The sequence below is a fragment of the Dama dama genome, chromosome 18 (assembly GCF_033118175.1).
Source record: "Dama dama isolate Ldn47 chromosome 18, ASM3311817v1, whole genome shotgun sequence".
Classification (NCBI taxonomy): Eukaryota; Metazoa; Chordata; class Mammalia; order Artiodactyla; family Cervidae; genus Dama; species Dama dama.
The window spans coordinates 83,346,713-83,364,028 of NC_083698.1; the positions used below are offsets into that span (position 1 = coordinate 83,346,713).

At 37.3% G+C, this 17,316-nt stretch overlaps 1 protein-coding gene across 4 annotated transcripts in view; it reads right to left on the minus strand.

Moving 5' to 3' along the window:
• Positions 1–279: 279 nt before the first annotated feature.
• Positions 280–17,316, minus strand: part of SLC13A1 (solute carrier family 13 member 1) — a 110,843-nt gene continuing 93,806 nt past the window's right edge. For 2 of the 4 annotated variants that reach the window (XM_061165705.1, XM_061165703.1), the window contains one exon: positions 280–628. The gene's annotated coding sequence lies outside the window, so the exon portion shown is untranslated. Of the gene's footprint in view, positions 629–3,398; positions 3,488–17,316 lie in introns of those variants that run through there. The other 2 variants (XM_061165706.1, XM_061165704.1) reach the window with 2 other exon arrangements.

Below are 17,316 nucleotides of genomic sequence, written 5' to 3' on the forward strand. Positions count from 1 at the left end.
TGACTTCAATTGTCAAAACAGCAAATAACAGTGGTAATATTAATATTAAAACTTTACTATGTTAATTATTTATTATATTAATTATGTATTCAACTTGTTCTTTTAGAGAATCTTATCATGTTTCATTAGGATATAGTTGCAATTGACTTTCCTTGCAGTGTTTATATAGTGTGAGCAAGGAAGCACTGGCAAATATGTTAGTCAGGATAAGGTAGGTTATACTGTGGTAAAACATTAGCCGTGAATTCCAATGGTTTAATACAATAAAAGTTTATTTCTGTACCATGTCAGATGTTCAAAGCTGGACAGAGGCAGGCTCTGCTCCACAAAGTCACAACAAATCTCTGGTATGAGGGGCATTGACATTTCAACATGAGGTTTCAGAGTTTGTTGCAGAAGAGGAAGAGGGAGACTGGAGAATTGCACAGAGAGGTTTTCACTCCTTCATCCTGCACATGACACAGTCCTTTCTATGCACATCTCTTTGGTCAAGACTAGTAATCTGATGCCCCTAACTGCAAGAACTCCTAGGAAGTTTAGTTTCCCATGTGTCCAGGAAGGAAGGAGAGCTGAGTATGTAGTATTTATCTCAGCATGTTTGTGAAACTCACAGCACATATGATGGGATCTGAAAATAGAGAAGATGAAAAAAGTGTGTAAAATAATAGTTTGAATAAAAGAAACCACAACTGGCTGCTCACCACTGTGTCTAATTCTGCTTAGATCAAAGTATATGTTTATCCATCTATCTTTCTACATACTGTTTATACATCATAAATCACTTCTTTACATATTGTATTTTTCAGGGTTCTCCAGAGAAACAAAATAAATAGGATGTGTATATAACTTAGGAAGAAATTTATTTTAAGGAATTGGCTCATGTGTTTACTGAAGTTGGCAAATCTAAAATCCACAGGTGGGCTGGCAGGCCGGAGACCGAGAGAAGAGCTGATGCAGCAGGTCAGATGCACAAGTCATCTGCTGTAGAATTTTCTCTTGCTCAAAAGAGGTAAGTCTTTTATTCTATTTAGAACACACCTGATTGGATGAGGCCCACCCATACATTAGAAAGTGATCTTCTTTATTCAAAGTTCCAATTTAAATGTTACTCTCATCCAAAAACACTCTTATAGGCATATCCAGAAAAAATATTTATCCACAGATTGGGACTCTGTGGTCCAGCCAAGCTGACACATAAAATTAACTATGACCCATTCTCAAGTATACCTCCACCCACCAGCTATGAGAACAAGGATGATGGACTTGCCTTTACAACCAGTAACCTCAGCATGAAATTTTCTTTTATAGCCACATTCAGATATATGGTTCCTTAAGAATCATCAAACACTTTCATAATAATCCCTTCAGAATTCCTGCAAAATGTTTTGCTTTCAAACATCAAGTTTTGAAATGAAGTCTAGTGAAATCTAAAACCTAGTGGCATTGTTTTATCTTGATTAGTAAATTCCTTTACAATATCTACTTTCCTGGAGGATTCTAATTACTAAACTATTACAGTTTTTTATAAAAATTTTTCCTTAGAGTTTTACTGAAGCATGAAAATATTTCTACCCATCAAAATAAAAATTTTAAATGTGTGTTAAAACTAGATTCCTTTCTGTACTAAGAATTAGGGTCCTAGAATTCAATAGCATGCTGAAAAGTAGGAAGAAAAATTTTGCCTGAAAAACAGTCATCCAACTTTTATAAGCTGAAGAAAGGAAGAAAAGATCAACTACCACATAGAAAACTTCATGAGATACAGTTTTTCAATACTTTTTCTTTTGTAATGAATACTGGTAAAGCTCACTGAGTTAATAGAAGAAGCATAATCAAGTTATCACCTATTTCTAGAGCACGGGATCAGGATTAACAAAATCATGTTGGTAAATTGCTTTCAGAATCTCAGGGAAAGGGCATTGAGTAAGAAAGTAGTTGGCTAAGTACTGATTAAAATACGTTCACACACATACACACACAACATATACAAACACTGATATGTATGTGTGTGTCATAATGGGTGCTACATGTCCTTATGTTATCTGAAATAAAGGTTCACAACCTTGGCAGTATTGACATTTTAGGTCAAACAGAGTGTTGTGGAGGCTGCTCTGTGCATTGTGGAAAGTTTACCAGCATCCCAGATCTCTATCCAATAGATTACAGGGACAATATTTACTCTAGTTGTGACAACCAAAACTGTCTCCAGACGTTGCCAAATGTCCCCTGGAGGGCAAAATCACCTCTAATCTAGAACCACTGACTTAGAGGCCAAGACAGAACTAACGTGAAGGAATTTCAATATGACACAATTCCTAAATCTGACTAAAAGGAAACTTTCACATTTAAAGGAGAATAAAATCATTGATTTTTAAAGTGATAGTTTAAAGAAGACTTCTTTTTTTTTTTTTTTTAAACTTTATAAGTTGGCTCCAAAAAAAAAAAAGAGAGAGAGATACAAGAATGAGATAATTTCCAACAAAATTGGTGGAGGAATTGGTGTTTTGATTAGCTGTCATTTTGCTTAAGCCAGTGTGCTATTAGAACAGGAGCAGACAAATAGACCAATGAAATAGGGTAGAAAGCCTAGAAACACACATGGACACAGAACATCCCTAACATTCGTGGGGCCTGAGACAAGGTTGCAAATGGAAGCCCATGCTGGTTATCTACCCACCAGATTGGTTTATTGGCTTATAGGCTTATAGGAAAGCTGTAAGTATTAACTGTTGCAAAGAATGAGAGGGAAATTATCAGTAATTTTGGTAGGAGTTGAAACTGATGTAACTACTTTCAAGGATCCTTGGCAACATGTAGTAAAGATGAAGGTGGTCATATAGCACTAAACATCTACAAAAAAGAAATTCTCACACAAGGGCACAAACATTGCAAATGTTCTCGATGTTGATCAGTGGAGGAAATACGAATACTTCATGGTATGGTCATACAAAGAAACCTACATTCATGAAAATGAATGAAATGTGTGTAACATCAGGTTATGCTTTGAATATATACATAATATTAAGGAAATATGTAAATTGAAGAAAAGTATATAATCATGAACAAATGATGAGCCAATTTCAAATCATGTTTTTCTAGGCTTTAAAATTGATTTCTGAAACTTTGAGGTGGCAGATTTTTATTAGTTTGAATAACACTAGGAAATGAGAAAAGACTTATTAAATAATTAAAAAAAACTAAACAACAGCTTTTCCTTTGCTCAGTAAAATTAGTGAAATTTTACTGTTTATGGACACCTGCAGGGTACACAGCAGCTTGGCAAAAACTGAGAAATTGACAAAATGTAGAATAAACTTTTATTCAATACTATGCTTACATTCTTTAAATTTATGAAGATTATATCTTTAGAAAAACTACCTTTGAGAACTGCAGTTACTTGAAAAAAAGGACTGTTTTGCTTCATTTTCCTTGCTGGAATCTCTGTCCTCCGCACAGTTTCTAGGGCAGGGGAATCACTCCACAGTTGCTGCGGGAAAGAATGAGCAGTGTGGGCTTCCTTGACGGCTCACTGGCAAAGAATCCGCTTGCCAGTGCAGGAGACACAGGTTCTATTCCTGATCCAGGAAGATCCCACATGCTGCAGAGCAGCTGAACCCACATGCCACAATTATTGAGCCTGTGCTCTAGAGGTTGGGAGCCACAACTACTGAGCCCACAGGCCCTTGAGCCCATGCCCTACAACAAGAGAAGTCACTGTAATGAGAATCCCGTGCACTGCAACTGGAGAGCAGCCCTTGTTCTCCACAACTAGAGCAAAGCCCCTGCAGCAAAGAAGACCCAGCACAACCAGTAAATAAATAAATAAAATCATTAAAAAAAAGAATGAGCAGTGTATTTCAGTTACTATTATACAAATGCCTAACAACTAGCTGTTATACCCACGTGGCTATAATGCAATGTTCTTTGTCATAAATTATTTTACCTTTTTGTCAGTATGATCAGTTAAAAATATCCTATTTGCTTTAATTATAAAATTTCAAATCATATTTTGTTATAACAGCCACTCTGATTTCTGTAATTATTTATCTTCTATGCTACAGTCCATGGGGTTGCAAAAGAGTTGGACATGACTTAGCAACTAAACAACAACAAAATTAGGTTAATATTGTCTATAACTGCAATTACATGTATACATAATTAAATATATGTCAGCGGTTCTTAGCTGGGGGTAATTTTGCCTGTGTAGGGGCATTTCACAAAGTTCAGAGATATTTTTCGTTGCCACAAATGGAGGGCATTAGCTTCTGGGATCTAGAGGGTAGATCTAGAGGGTATGCCAGGCATACCACAACACACAGGAAGGCTCCTCACTCACATGCACAAAACACTTGGCTGCACTAAAATGTCAACCATGTAGTTTTTGAGAACCCTGATTTGAAGCTCTATACAGTCAGCAAAAACAAGACTGGGAATTGACTGTGGCTCAGATCATGAACTCCTTATTGCCAAATTCAGACTTAAATTGAAGAAAGGAGGAAAAATCACTAGATCATTCAGGTATGACCTAAATCAAATTCCTTACAGTTATACAGTGGAAGTGAGAAATAGATTCAAAGGATTAAATCTTATGGACAGAGTGCCTGAAGAACTATGGATGGAGGTTTGTGACACTGGAGAGGAGGCAGGGATCAACACCATCCCCAAGAAAAAGAAATGCACAAAGGCAAAATGGTTGTCTGAGGAGGCCTTACAAATAGCTGTGAAAAGAAGAGAAGTGAAAGGCAAAGGAAAAAAGGAAAGATATACCTATTTGAATGCAGAGTTCCAAAGAAGAGCAAGGACAGATAAGAAAGCCTTCCTCAGTGATCAGTGCAAAGAAATAGAGGGAAAAAATAGAATGGAAAAGACTAGAGATCTCTTCAAGAAATTTAGAGATACCAAGGGAATGTTTCATGCAAAGATGGGCAGAAATGGTATGGACCTAACAAAATCAGAAGATATTAAGAAGAGGTGGCAAGAATACACAGAAGAACTAGACAAAGAAGATCTTTACAACCAAGATAATCATGATGGAGTGATCACTCACCTAGAGCCAGACATCCTGGAATGCAAAGTCAAGTGGGCCCTAGGAAGCATCAGTACGAACAAAGCTAGTGGAGGTGATTCCAGTTGAGGTATCTCAAACCCAAAAGATGTTGCTGTGAAAGTGTTGCACTCAATATGTCAGCAAATTTGAAAAAGTCAGCAGTGGCCACAGGACTGGAAAAGGTCAGTTTTCATTCCAATCCCAAAGAAAGGCAATGTCAAAGAATGCTCAAACTACTGCACAATTGCACTTATCTCACACACTAGCAAAGTAATGCTCAAAATTCTCCAAGCCAGACTTCAACAGTACATGAACCAAGAACTTCCAGATGTTCAAGCTGCATTTAGAAAAGGAAGAGGAACCAGAGATCAAACTGCCAACATCCATTAAATCATTGAAAATTCAAGAGAGTTCCAGAAAAACATCTATTTCTGCTTTATTGACTATGCCAAAGCCATTGACTGTGTGGGTCACAATAAACTGTGGAAAATACTTAAAGAGACAGGGATAACGGAGCACCTGACCTGCCTCTTGAGAAATCTGTATACAGTTCAAAAAGCAACAGTTAAAACTGGACATGGAACAATAGACTGGTTCCAAATCAGAAAAGGAGTATGTCAAGGCTGTATATTGTCACCCTGCTTATTTAACTTATATGCAGAGTACATCATGAGAAATGCTGGGCTGGATGAAGCACAAGCTGGAATCAAGATTGCTGGGAGAAATATCAATAACCTCAGATATGCAGATTACACCACCCTTATGGCAGGAAGCAAAGAACTAAAGAGCCTCTTGATGAGAGTGAAAGAAGAGAGTGGAAAAGTTGACTTAAAACTCAACATTCAGAAAACTAAGATCAGGGCATCTGGCCCCATCACTTCATGGCAAATAGATTGGGAAACAGTGGAAATAGTGACAGACTTTATTTTGGGGGGCTCCAAAATCACTGCAGATGGTGACTGCAACCATGAAATTAAAAGACACTTGCTCCTTGGAGAAGACTCTTGAGAGTCCCTTGGACTGCAAGGAGATCCAACCAGTCCATTCTAAAGGAGACCAGTCCTGGGTGTTCATTGGAAGGACTGATATTGAAGCTGAAACTCCAATACTTTGGCCACCTGATACGAAGAGCTGACTCATTGGAAAAGACCTTGATGTTGGGAAAGATTGAGGACAGGAGGAGAAGGGGATGACAGAGGATGAGATGGTTTGATGGCATCACTGACTCAATGGACATGGGTTTGGGTAGACTGTGGGAGTTGGTGATGGACAGGGAGGCCTGGCATGCTGTGGTTCATGGGGTCACAAAGAGTCAGACACAACTGAGTGACTGAACTGCTGCTCCTTGGAAGAAAAGTTATGACCAACCTAGGGGCATATTAAAAAGCAGAGACATTACTTTGTCAACAAAGGTCAGTCTAATCAAAGCTATGGTTTTTCCAGTAGTCATGTATGGATGTGAAAGTTGGATTATAAAGAAAGCTGAGCACCAAAGAATTGATGCTTTTGAACTGTGGTGTTGGAGAAGACTCTTGGAAGTCCCTTGGACTCCAAGGAGATCCAACCAGTGCACTCTGAAGGAAATCAGCTCCTAATATTCCTTGGAAGGACTGATGCTGAAGCTGAAACTCCAATACTTTGGTCACCTGATGCAAAGAACTGACTTATTAGAAAAGACCCTGATGCTGGAAAAGATTGAAGGGTGGGAGGAGAAGGGGAAAACAGAGGATGAGATGGTTGGATGGCATCACCGACTCAATGGACATGAGTTTGAGTAAACTCTGGGAGTTGGTGATGCACAGGAAGGTCTGGTGTGCTGCAATCCATGGGGTCGCATATAGTCGGACACAACTTAACGACTGAACTGAACTGAACTGAACTGATTTATACTGAAGGGAGAGGAAGGCCGTTCAAAGATGATTTAGTAAACTAATTCTTCAAAGTGAGCAGATGTGTAACAAAGAACAGGGTCTCCTCAAAGAAGAAATTCTAAAGCATGTCATTGGCTGCATGTTTTATTTTACTTCTTTTCTTCATTAATGGTTGGTGGAGGGGCCCGTGCATCTTCATGAAGCTGTACAAGACCGGATGTGGGACAGATTCTGGCTGAAAGCAAACATTTATCTTTTCTTGCCCGTGATAAAGAAGATGAAGAGTAAGCTGGAAAAATTGGACTCACCCTTCACTGTTCATATGAAACTGTCACAACGTTGTTGAAAAGCTATACCCCAATACAAAATTAAAAGTTCAAAAGTACTAAAAAAGAAGAGAATTTGGCTCAAAAGAGAGTTAAGAGACTTCCCTGGTGGTCCAGTGGTTAAGGCTTTGCCATCTCAAGTAGGGGATGTGGGTTCCATCCCTGGTTGGGGAACTAAGATCTCACATGCCTCATGGCCAAAAAAAGCAAAATGTGAAACAGTAAAACAGAAGCAATATTATAACAAATTTAATAAAGACTTGAAAAATGGCCCACATGAGGGAAAAAAAAGGGTTAAAACCCTGGACTTGGTGGTTCTGCAACTAATAGATACATCATGCAGTTTAAAAAGGAAAGGCAAGTACATGGTTACCACCATTAGGAAACAATCCCCAAATGGAGATCTCAGTTTTCAGGAAAGCACAATAAAGCCAGATCCTGTCTCCACAGAATGTATGAGGATTATGTACATAATTTGCTCTCATCTATTTGAACATGAACAAAAGCCATTAAGTAAGCACACAAAGGCAGTGGATATAGCATTAGTAAACAGCATCAAATGAATATAGAAGAAAATAATAAAAAATATCATGAGGAGTATTTATAATCTTCTATAGTCAATAGGACAAGACTTTAAGTATATTAAAGGCCAAATAATTAAATTGTGCTTTATTGACTTTGAATTTTTTCATAGTCTATGCAAATAATAACTGAAACTATGTTAATCTAATACACTGTGGCTATCTTAACTTAATCTTAACCAAAAGGGCAAGAGGAAAATGATGAAAACTTTTTTATAACTAGCCCTGTGGACATTGAATATGAACTAAATTAAATTTTCCACTTTTAACAAATTGGGAAGACAAACATCAGATGTGTCTCACCGTAGGGAGAAAGTGAAGTGTTGTTATGATTTATTGTGAAATAAAATATCCACATCTCATATATATGAGCAAGTATGAATATGTGAAAATCCCCTAGAACCATGCCTGCTACACAATAAACACTCAGTAAGTATGAGATACTGTTTTTATTAATGCTAAGTCCCAATCTGGCTTTAAATCTAATAAGTATTTTGTGACTAACCAAATAAAAAAAGCATAAGTGCAGTCTTTCCAGTCCAGAAGTATTCATGTTGTCAATTCTAAACATTAGGGGAAAATAAATATCTGGGGGAAAACCTATTTACCTATAAGAGGACTATGTTTTTCTGAGATACCAGTAAGAGCAATACACTACGGTGATTCTTCATGTCCAGCAAATGCTCTCCAACCAACCTCTTTTCAGTCAGAAGAAGCATAGTCAATCTGAATATGAACAGAAATCTAAGTAAGAAAAATCAGTGATACATGCCATCTCCCAGCAAGAACAGATGGAATGACGGTTTTTAGCCATGTTGAGATGAGCAAAGGGAGGTGTGTGCTGGTTATGGTGAACTGGTGGAATGTTGTATGGAATTCCACAGAAAGAGTAGCTCAGCTGAAAAGTGTTTGTTCTGCTGATAATGACATCAGTAACATAAAACCAGCATGGAACCTATAAGAATAAAACTATAGAGGCTGATTAAAGTGCATAAAATGAGATCTGAACAAATATAGTACAAAAGAAAATGCATATTGAATATAATCACAGATCAGATGGGAGCAATAAATGCTGAGAGCATAAACCTGTTTCTGGCAAGTAACATATAAAACATATATAACACACACAACCACATAATATGCAATTGAAGTTGCATTAAAATTTATTAGAAGTGTTTTTAAAATTTCTAAATATGGAGTTATTCTGAATTACCTCTTTGTTGTTAGCTACTTATTTTATGGGCTTGTGGTTAGAATACATTGTCTAAAATTAATTTTTTGTAATTTGTTGAAACTTGTTTTGTGAACTAGCTTATGATCAATCAATTCATAAAAACAAAAAAGAGAGACAGGGCATAGGTACAAATACCATAGACAAAATAACAAGGATAATGTTAAAAACTTTATTCCAATAATTCTGAAAACTAAAGCAAAAGTCACTCATAACAAATTTTTAAAAAATTTTATTTGATTTATAACATTAAAGCAGAATCAGCATTTAAAATCAACTTACTAACTGGAAATCTTATTGACAGGAGGGTGAACAGACATATGTGGTAAAGCAAGTAGACTAAAACATTAATGGTAGAATCTAGGGGGTAGGTACAGGGAAGTTCACTAAAACTCCTTCAGCTTTGCTGTTTATTTGACAATTTTCATAATAAATTTTTGGGAGAAAATTCTAAATAGTAGTAATTTTTTCTCATTCTTAAAAGAATGACACTCTATGTCTAACATAAATGATTCCAGAGAATAGAAAAAGTAGAAAAGATACTCAGCTCATGTAATAAGAGTAATATAACCTAATAAAATTGGACAAAGATAAAAAGAAAAAATTTATACACTAATTTTATGTTCCTTATGTGAGAATTGCTGCAAAACATAACAGAATAGCTCTATGGCATCATGGGCAGGGACGTTTTTCTTAAGGAAGTTGCATAGAGTATATCCATAAGGATCAAAAAAGGCAAAAAAGCACCACTGCTAAACGAAAAAGCACATTTTACTATATTAAAATTGACAATTTCATTCAGAGATAATACACCATGAAAAGCTTTTTAAAAGTTGCCAACCAGAAAGATTATTATTTAAATAATTATTAGAAATGCTAAAAAGAAATAGTAGGAAATTAAGGAAAATATAGCTACAGACAATTCAAAGAACACGAAATCCCAAGGGCTAAAAAGTATAAGAAAAAATGCTCAGTTTCACAACACATTAGGGAAATGTTAACATAACATCAAGATAAAATTTCTATGTGAATGGCAAGCATTGAAATGTCTAACAATAAATGTTGACAAGGATGTGAGCGAATAGAAAATTTCATCCATGGCTGTTGGGAGAATAAATGACTATAGCCACTTCTGAAAGCAGCTAGGTGATATCTAGTAAAACTGGACATGTTTACACTGTCAGTTCAGTTCAGTTCAGTTGCTCAGTCATGTCCGACTCTTTGCAAACCGCAGCACGCCAGGCCTCCCTGTCCATCACCAACTGCCAGAGTCCACCCAAACCCATGTCCATTGAGTCGGTGATGCCATCCAACCATCTCATCCTCTGTAATCCCCTTCTCCTCCTGCCCTCAATCCTTCCCAGCATCAGGGTCTTTTCCAATGAGTCAGCTCTTTGCATCAGTATTGGAGTTTCCGGTTCAACATCAGTCCTTCCAATGAACACCCAGGACTGATCTCCTTTAGGATGGACTGGCTGGATCTCCTTACAGGCCAAGGGACTCCCAAGAGTCTTCTCCAACACCACAGTTCAAAAGCATCAACTCTTACACTCTGCTACTGCTGCTGCCAAGTCACTTCAGTCGTGTCCGACTCTGTGCGACCCCATAGACGGCAGCCCACCAGGCTCCCCCATCCCTGGGATTCTCCAGGCAAGAACATTGGAGTGGGTTGCCATTTCCTTCTCCAGCGCATGAAAGTGAAAAGTGAAAGTGAAGTCGCTCAGTCGTGTCCGACTCTTAGCGACCTCATGGACTGCAGCCCACCAGGCTCCTCTGTCCGTGGGATTTTCCAGGCAAGAGTACTGGAGTGGGGTGCCATTGCCTTCTCCCTCTTACACTCTAGAACCGAGCAATTTCAATTATAGTGATCGTCTCTAGAAAAACCCATCTATGTGTACAACAAGCCACATGCAAGGTTATTACTAGGAAAAAAAAATTGTCCATCATCAGAAGAATTGATAAAATTTTCCTTTAAAATAAAACCTAATGCTGTAGAAAATTCAAAAGAATAAACTTGAAAATAAGCTATTAATACAGTTACTAAAAATATATTGTATACCCAGAAAATAATTTTATAAAACTTTAAAAATTCTAAACACGATATTATAAATTGCTACATACATGTTGTTATTTAGTTACTAAGTCGTGTCTGACCTTTTGCAGCCCTATCAACTATAGCCTGCCAGGGGTTTTCTGTTCATGTGATTTCCCAGACAAGAATACTGGAGTGGATTGCCATTTCCTTCTCCAGGGGACCTTCCTGATCCAGGGATCAAACTTGCATCTCCTGCATTGGTGGGATGATTCTTTACTGCTGAGCAACCAGGGAAGGCTATCTATCTATCTATCTATTTATCTATCTATCTATCTGTATGTATTTATGTATATATATATGTATTTACGTATATATATATACATACACATACAGATGTAGAGAAAGTCTGAAATCATACATAGATGGGGTGATACATATCAAATTGAGGTTAGTGATTACCTCTGGTGACAGTAATGAGTTAGGGGGCTTTATTTTCTAAGGCAGATACCGTTCTTTAATTGAAGGATAATAGCTTAGCAATATTGTGTTAGTTTCTGCCATACATCAACATGAATCAGCCATAGTTATACATATGTCCCTTCCTCTTGAACCTGCCTCCTACCATCCCACCCCTCTAGGTTGTTACAGAGCCCCAGTTTGAGTTCCCTGGGTCATAACAGCAAATTCCCACTTGGCTATCTATTTTGCATATGGTAGTGCATATGTTTCCATATTACTCTCTCCATTCATCCCACTCTCTCCTTCCTTCCCCCACCTCCGTGTCCATAAGTCTGTTCTCTATGTCTGAGTGCTCTGCAAATAGGTTCATCAGTACTGTCTTTCTAGATTCCATATATATGCATTAATATATGATATTTGTTTTCCTCTTTCTGACTTACTTCACTCTGTGTAATAGGCTCCAGGTTCATCCACTTCATCAGAACTGACTCAAATGAATTCCTTTTTATGGCTGAGTGATAGTCCATTGTATATATGCACCACAACTTCTTTATCCGTTCATCTGTGGATGGACATTTAGGTTGCTTCCATGTCCTAGTTATTGTGAATAATGCTGCAATGAACATTGGGGCACATGTGTCTTTTTCACTTTTGGTTCCCTCAGGGTATATACTGAGTAGTGGGATTGCTGGGTCATATGGTAGTTTTATTCCTAGTTTTTAAGGAATCTTCATACTGGCTTCCATAATGGCTATATCAGTTTATATTCCCACCAACAGAGAAGAGGATTCCCTTTTCTCCATACCCTCTCCAGCATTTATTGGTTGTAGATTTTTTGATGATAGCTATTCTGGAAAGTGTGAGGTAATATCTCATTGTAGATTTGATTTGCATTTCTCTATTAATGAGCGATGTAGTTAGGGGGCTTTAGTTGCTTATTTTTTTGGGAAAAATATATGGAACAAATATTTAAAACAACCTAATTATTAATTAATTTGTTAAGTTCTTAAGCTTTAAAATTTGCACAATGGGTCCATGGGATGGTGGATTCACTGTTGTTGTTAATAGTACTTTTCTATATGTTTAGAGTATTTCATAATTAAAATTTTTAAATAGATAAAATTGATATATATGGAATGTATAACACTACCATGAACATAAGGGTGCATATATCTTTTAGAATTTTGTTTTTTACTTTCCTAACCTTAAATTGGATAATCATACTAAGTACAGGAAAGCCTGGCATGCTGCAGTCCATGGGGTTGCAAAGAGTCGGACACTACTGAGGGACAGAATAACAACAACCTTGGCAATTAAAGCAAATGTAAAGAATTTTGATAATATTTAGATAAAACTGTGCAAAAATCTTACTGCACTTTTTACATAAGTCTCTCTTAATCTTACTTCCTCACCCAGGCTTCTACAATTCTACTCATATGATTATACCTGGTAATATCTTCAATAAAGTTAACTGATCAATGAATGAACTTTTCATATCAAAGATTTCCATGAGCTCATATTTTTCCCAAAAGTGAAAATGCAGACTAAATGGTCTTTTCCAGAATATCATTGTTAATTTTTAACATTTTTCCCTAAGAAAGACAGTAATATATATTACAGTGAGGCATTTTCATGAAGAAATCCTAGAACCTATCACAAAGTCTTGCTCTGGATTTATGTTAAACGGGTTAAATCATCCCACAGCTAATTCTAACCTCTGAGAAACAGGAAACAACTGAGTAAAGGCCCACATAGTCAAAGCTATGGTTTTTCCAGTAGTCATGTCTGGATGTGAGAGTTGGACCATAAAGAAATCTGCACATTGAAGAATTGATGCTTTTGAACTGTGTTGTTTGAGAAGACTTGAGAGTCCCTTTGACAGCAGCAAGATCAAGCCAGTCAATGCTATAAGAAATCCACCCTGAATATTCATTGGAAAGACTGATGCTGAAGTTGAAGCTCCAAGAGTTTGGCCACCTGATGAGAAGAGCTGGCTCATTGGAAAAGAACCTGATGCTGGGAAAGATTGAGAGTAGGAGGAGAAGGGGGCAACAGAGGACGAGATGGTTGGATCTCGTTTGGACATAAGTTTGAGCAAACTCTAGGAGACAGTGAAGGACAGGGAAGCCTGGTGTGCTGCTGTCCATGAGGTCGGAACAAGTCATACATTACTGAGTGACTGAACAACAACAAAAGGGAAATAGCTGGTTTTCCAACTCTTCTGAGAATTTTTATACTTACCTTACAGGAATTCAGAACAATACTTTGGAGAGACAGAGGGTGTGATTAAATTGTCATTTGTTATATATATTTTTTAAGGGAGCTGAAAAAAGGGATTATAAATTGTCAACAAGAAAGTATTGAATCTCCTGACTCACAAGCTGACATTTCTTCATGGTGAAGACTTAGAAGATATACTGGTGATGATTGCTTTGATAATTCTGATATTGTGGCTTTGTCTCTTAGGGGACACTTAATCAGACTCTAATAAAAGTTAATAATATGATATCCCTTGAGAACATGCAATTATAGTGTGATGCATCTTTTAATTCACACACTGACATTCTGAGTGCTTTAAAAGGGTACTCCATCAGCCATTCAGATAGTAGAAATGAAAAACAGATGGGTTGTAAAGAATAAAAACAGGAAGAGAAAAATGAGGCTCAGTATCACTCCTGCATTTGCAGAGCACTACTTGCATCTCTTCAGTTCACCAAAGCTCAGGTGTAGATGGAAAGTGATGCCTGTACCTCTAGAAACAATCTGTCAACAGCACCTGCCATCCCAATCTCCATCTCCACATTTGTTGTTTTTTTTTTAACCATAATTTACTCTTATTAGAGAGAGGCTTTCAGAACATTGTAAGAAATATTTACAGCTACTCCACAAAACTCTTAACACTTAGTTAATGCAAAACATCACCAATGCTGAAAGTGAAAGTGAAGTTGCTCAGTCGTGTCCGACTGTAGCCCACCTGGACTGTAGCCCACCAGGCTCCTCCATCCACGGGATTCTCCAGGCAAGAATACTGGAGTGGGTTTCCATTTCCTTCTCCAGGGGATCTTCCCAAACCAGGGATCAAACCCAGGTCTCCTGCCTTGCAGGCAGACGCTTTAACCTTTGAGCCACCAGGGAAGGCCACCAGTGCTGAAGAGTCCCTCAAATTACACCTGACCAACTTGTGTTACTAGAGACACTAAGAATCCTACTGGAACTAAGATCTTTCTTCAAAAAAATGAGATATACCTTACTTAAAGTTTCCTTTGTTGTGCAATAGCTTTTAAGTTTAATTAGGTCCCATTTGTTTATTTTTGGTTTTATTTCCAATATTCTGGGAGGTGGGTCATAGAGGATCTTCTGTGATTTGCACAACAAAGGAAACTATAAGGAAGGTGAAAAGACAGCCTTCAGAATGGGAGAAAAAAATAGCAAATGAAGAAACAGAGAAAGGATTAATCTCAAAAATAGACAAGCAACTCCTGCAACTCAATTCCAGAAAAATAAATGACCCAATCAAAAAATGGGCCAAAAATCTAAACAGACATTTCTCAAAAGAAGACATACAGATGGCTAACAAACACATGAAAAGATGCTCAACATCACTCATTATCAGAGAAATGCAAATCAAAACCTCAATGAGGTACCATTACACGCCAGTCAGAATGGCTGCTATCCAAAAGTCAGTCTACAAGCAATAAATGCTGGAGAGGGTGTGGAGAAAAGAGAACCCTCTTACACTGTTGGTGGGAATGCAAACTAGTACAGCCACTATGGAGAACAGTGTGGAGATTCCTTAAAAAACTGGAAATAAAACTGCCATATGACCCAGCAATCCCACTCCTGGGCATACACACCGAGGAAATCAGATCTGAAAGAGACACGTGTACCGCAGTGTTCATCGCAGCACTGTTTATAATAGCCAGGACATGGAAGCAACATAGATGCAGCTGAATGATAAGGAAGATGAATGGATAAGGAAGCTGTGGTACATATACACCATGGAATATTACTCAGCTGTTAAAAAGAATTCATTTGAATCAGTTCTAATGAGATGGATGAAACTGGAGCCCATTATACAGAGTGAAGTAAGCCAGAAAGATAAACACCAATACAGTATACTAACCCATATATATGGAATTTAGAAAGATGGTAACGATAACCCTATATGCAAAACAGAAAAAGAGACACAGATGTACAGAACAGAATTTGGGACTCTGTGGGAGAAGGCGAGGGTGGGATGTTCTGAGAGAACAGCATTGAAACAAGTATACTATCAAGGGTGAAACAGATCACCAGCCCAGGTTGGATGCATGAGACAAGTGCTCAGGGCTGGTGGACTGGGAAGACCCAGAGGGATGGGATGGGGAGGGAGGCGGGAGGGGGGATCGGGATGGGGAACACATGTAAATCCATGGCTGATTCATGTCAATGTATGGCAAGACCCACTACAATATTGTAAAGTAATTAGCCTCCAACTAATAAAAATAAATGGAAAAAAATTGAGATATAATGCGTTTGGAACTGAGATATTAAAAGAACCCAGCTCAGGGAAATAAAGGGTGGAAGGCTATACTTTGTAATTAACAATTAATTAACAAGGCTGATCATCTAGGAAAACTTCTGCAAACCTTGAAACGTTCTACAGTCATCATTATGTTTTCTCCATTGATGTAGGCAAAGAACAGGGGTACACTAAATATTTGCAGCCTGAGTTGAGGAGGAGATTTTACAGACACTAGGCACCCTACTGTCTGTGGATGTAACATTTTAAATACTCTTAATAGGTATGAGTTTTTCCTTTCTGTCTTGACTTTTAAAAATATATATTTTTATTATGTTTAAAAAACATTCTCACCACACACATACACAACAGGCACACACACATGCACAAGCAAAGTTAACTACATGAGGTGATAAATGTGCTAATTATCTTGATCTTGGTAATCATTCCACAAAGTATATGAAAATCAAATCATCACACTCTACACTTTAAAAATGTATCTTTTTAAGTTAAGCTTTCTTACTTTCACATAATTACTTTGTCTATATAATGTGTCAAATTGGATAAACTATGCTGGCTCTGTCTTGTCACTAAAAAACATCTAAATTTGAAGTCTACTTTAAATTTCTTTGAATACTCTTACTGTATCCACAGAATCACCTAACTTCAGATTCAGTATCCATGTTTGGCAAATAGATTCAGAGGAGACTTGCACAAGATGGAATACCATATTATATCAACCAGTACTTGATTGTTTAGTTATCATGCTTGCTTTCCATACATGTTCTTTTCAGAAGAAACAAGAAGGATTGCTAGTTTAAAAAACTCTTTCTTGATAGGGATTGCATTGAATCTATAGACTGCTTTGGGTAGAATAGCCATTTTGACAATATTAATTCTTCCAATCCATGAGCACGGTATGTTTCTCCATCTGTTTGTGTCCTCTTTGATTTCTTTCATCAGTGTTTTATAGTTTTCTATGTATAAGTCCTTTGTTTCTTTAGGTAGATATACTCCTAAGTATTTTATTCTTTTTGTTGCAATGGTGAATGGTATTGTTTCCTTAATTTCTCTGTCTGTTTTTTCATTGTTAGTATATAGGAATGCAAGGGATTTCTGTGTGTTAATTTTATATCCTGCAACTTTACTATATTCATTGATTAGCTCTAGTAATTTTCTGGTAGAATCTTTAGGGTTTTCTATGTAGAGGATCATGTCATCTGCAAACAGTGAGAGTTTCACTTCTTCTTTTCCTATCTGGATTC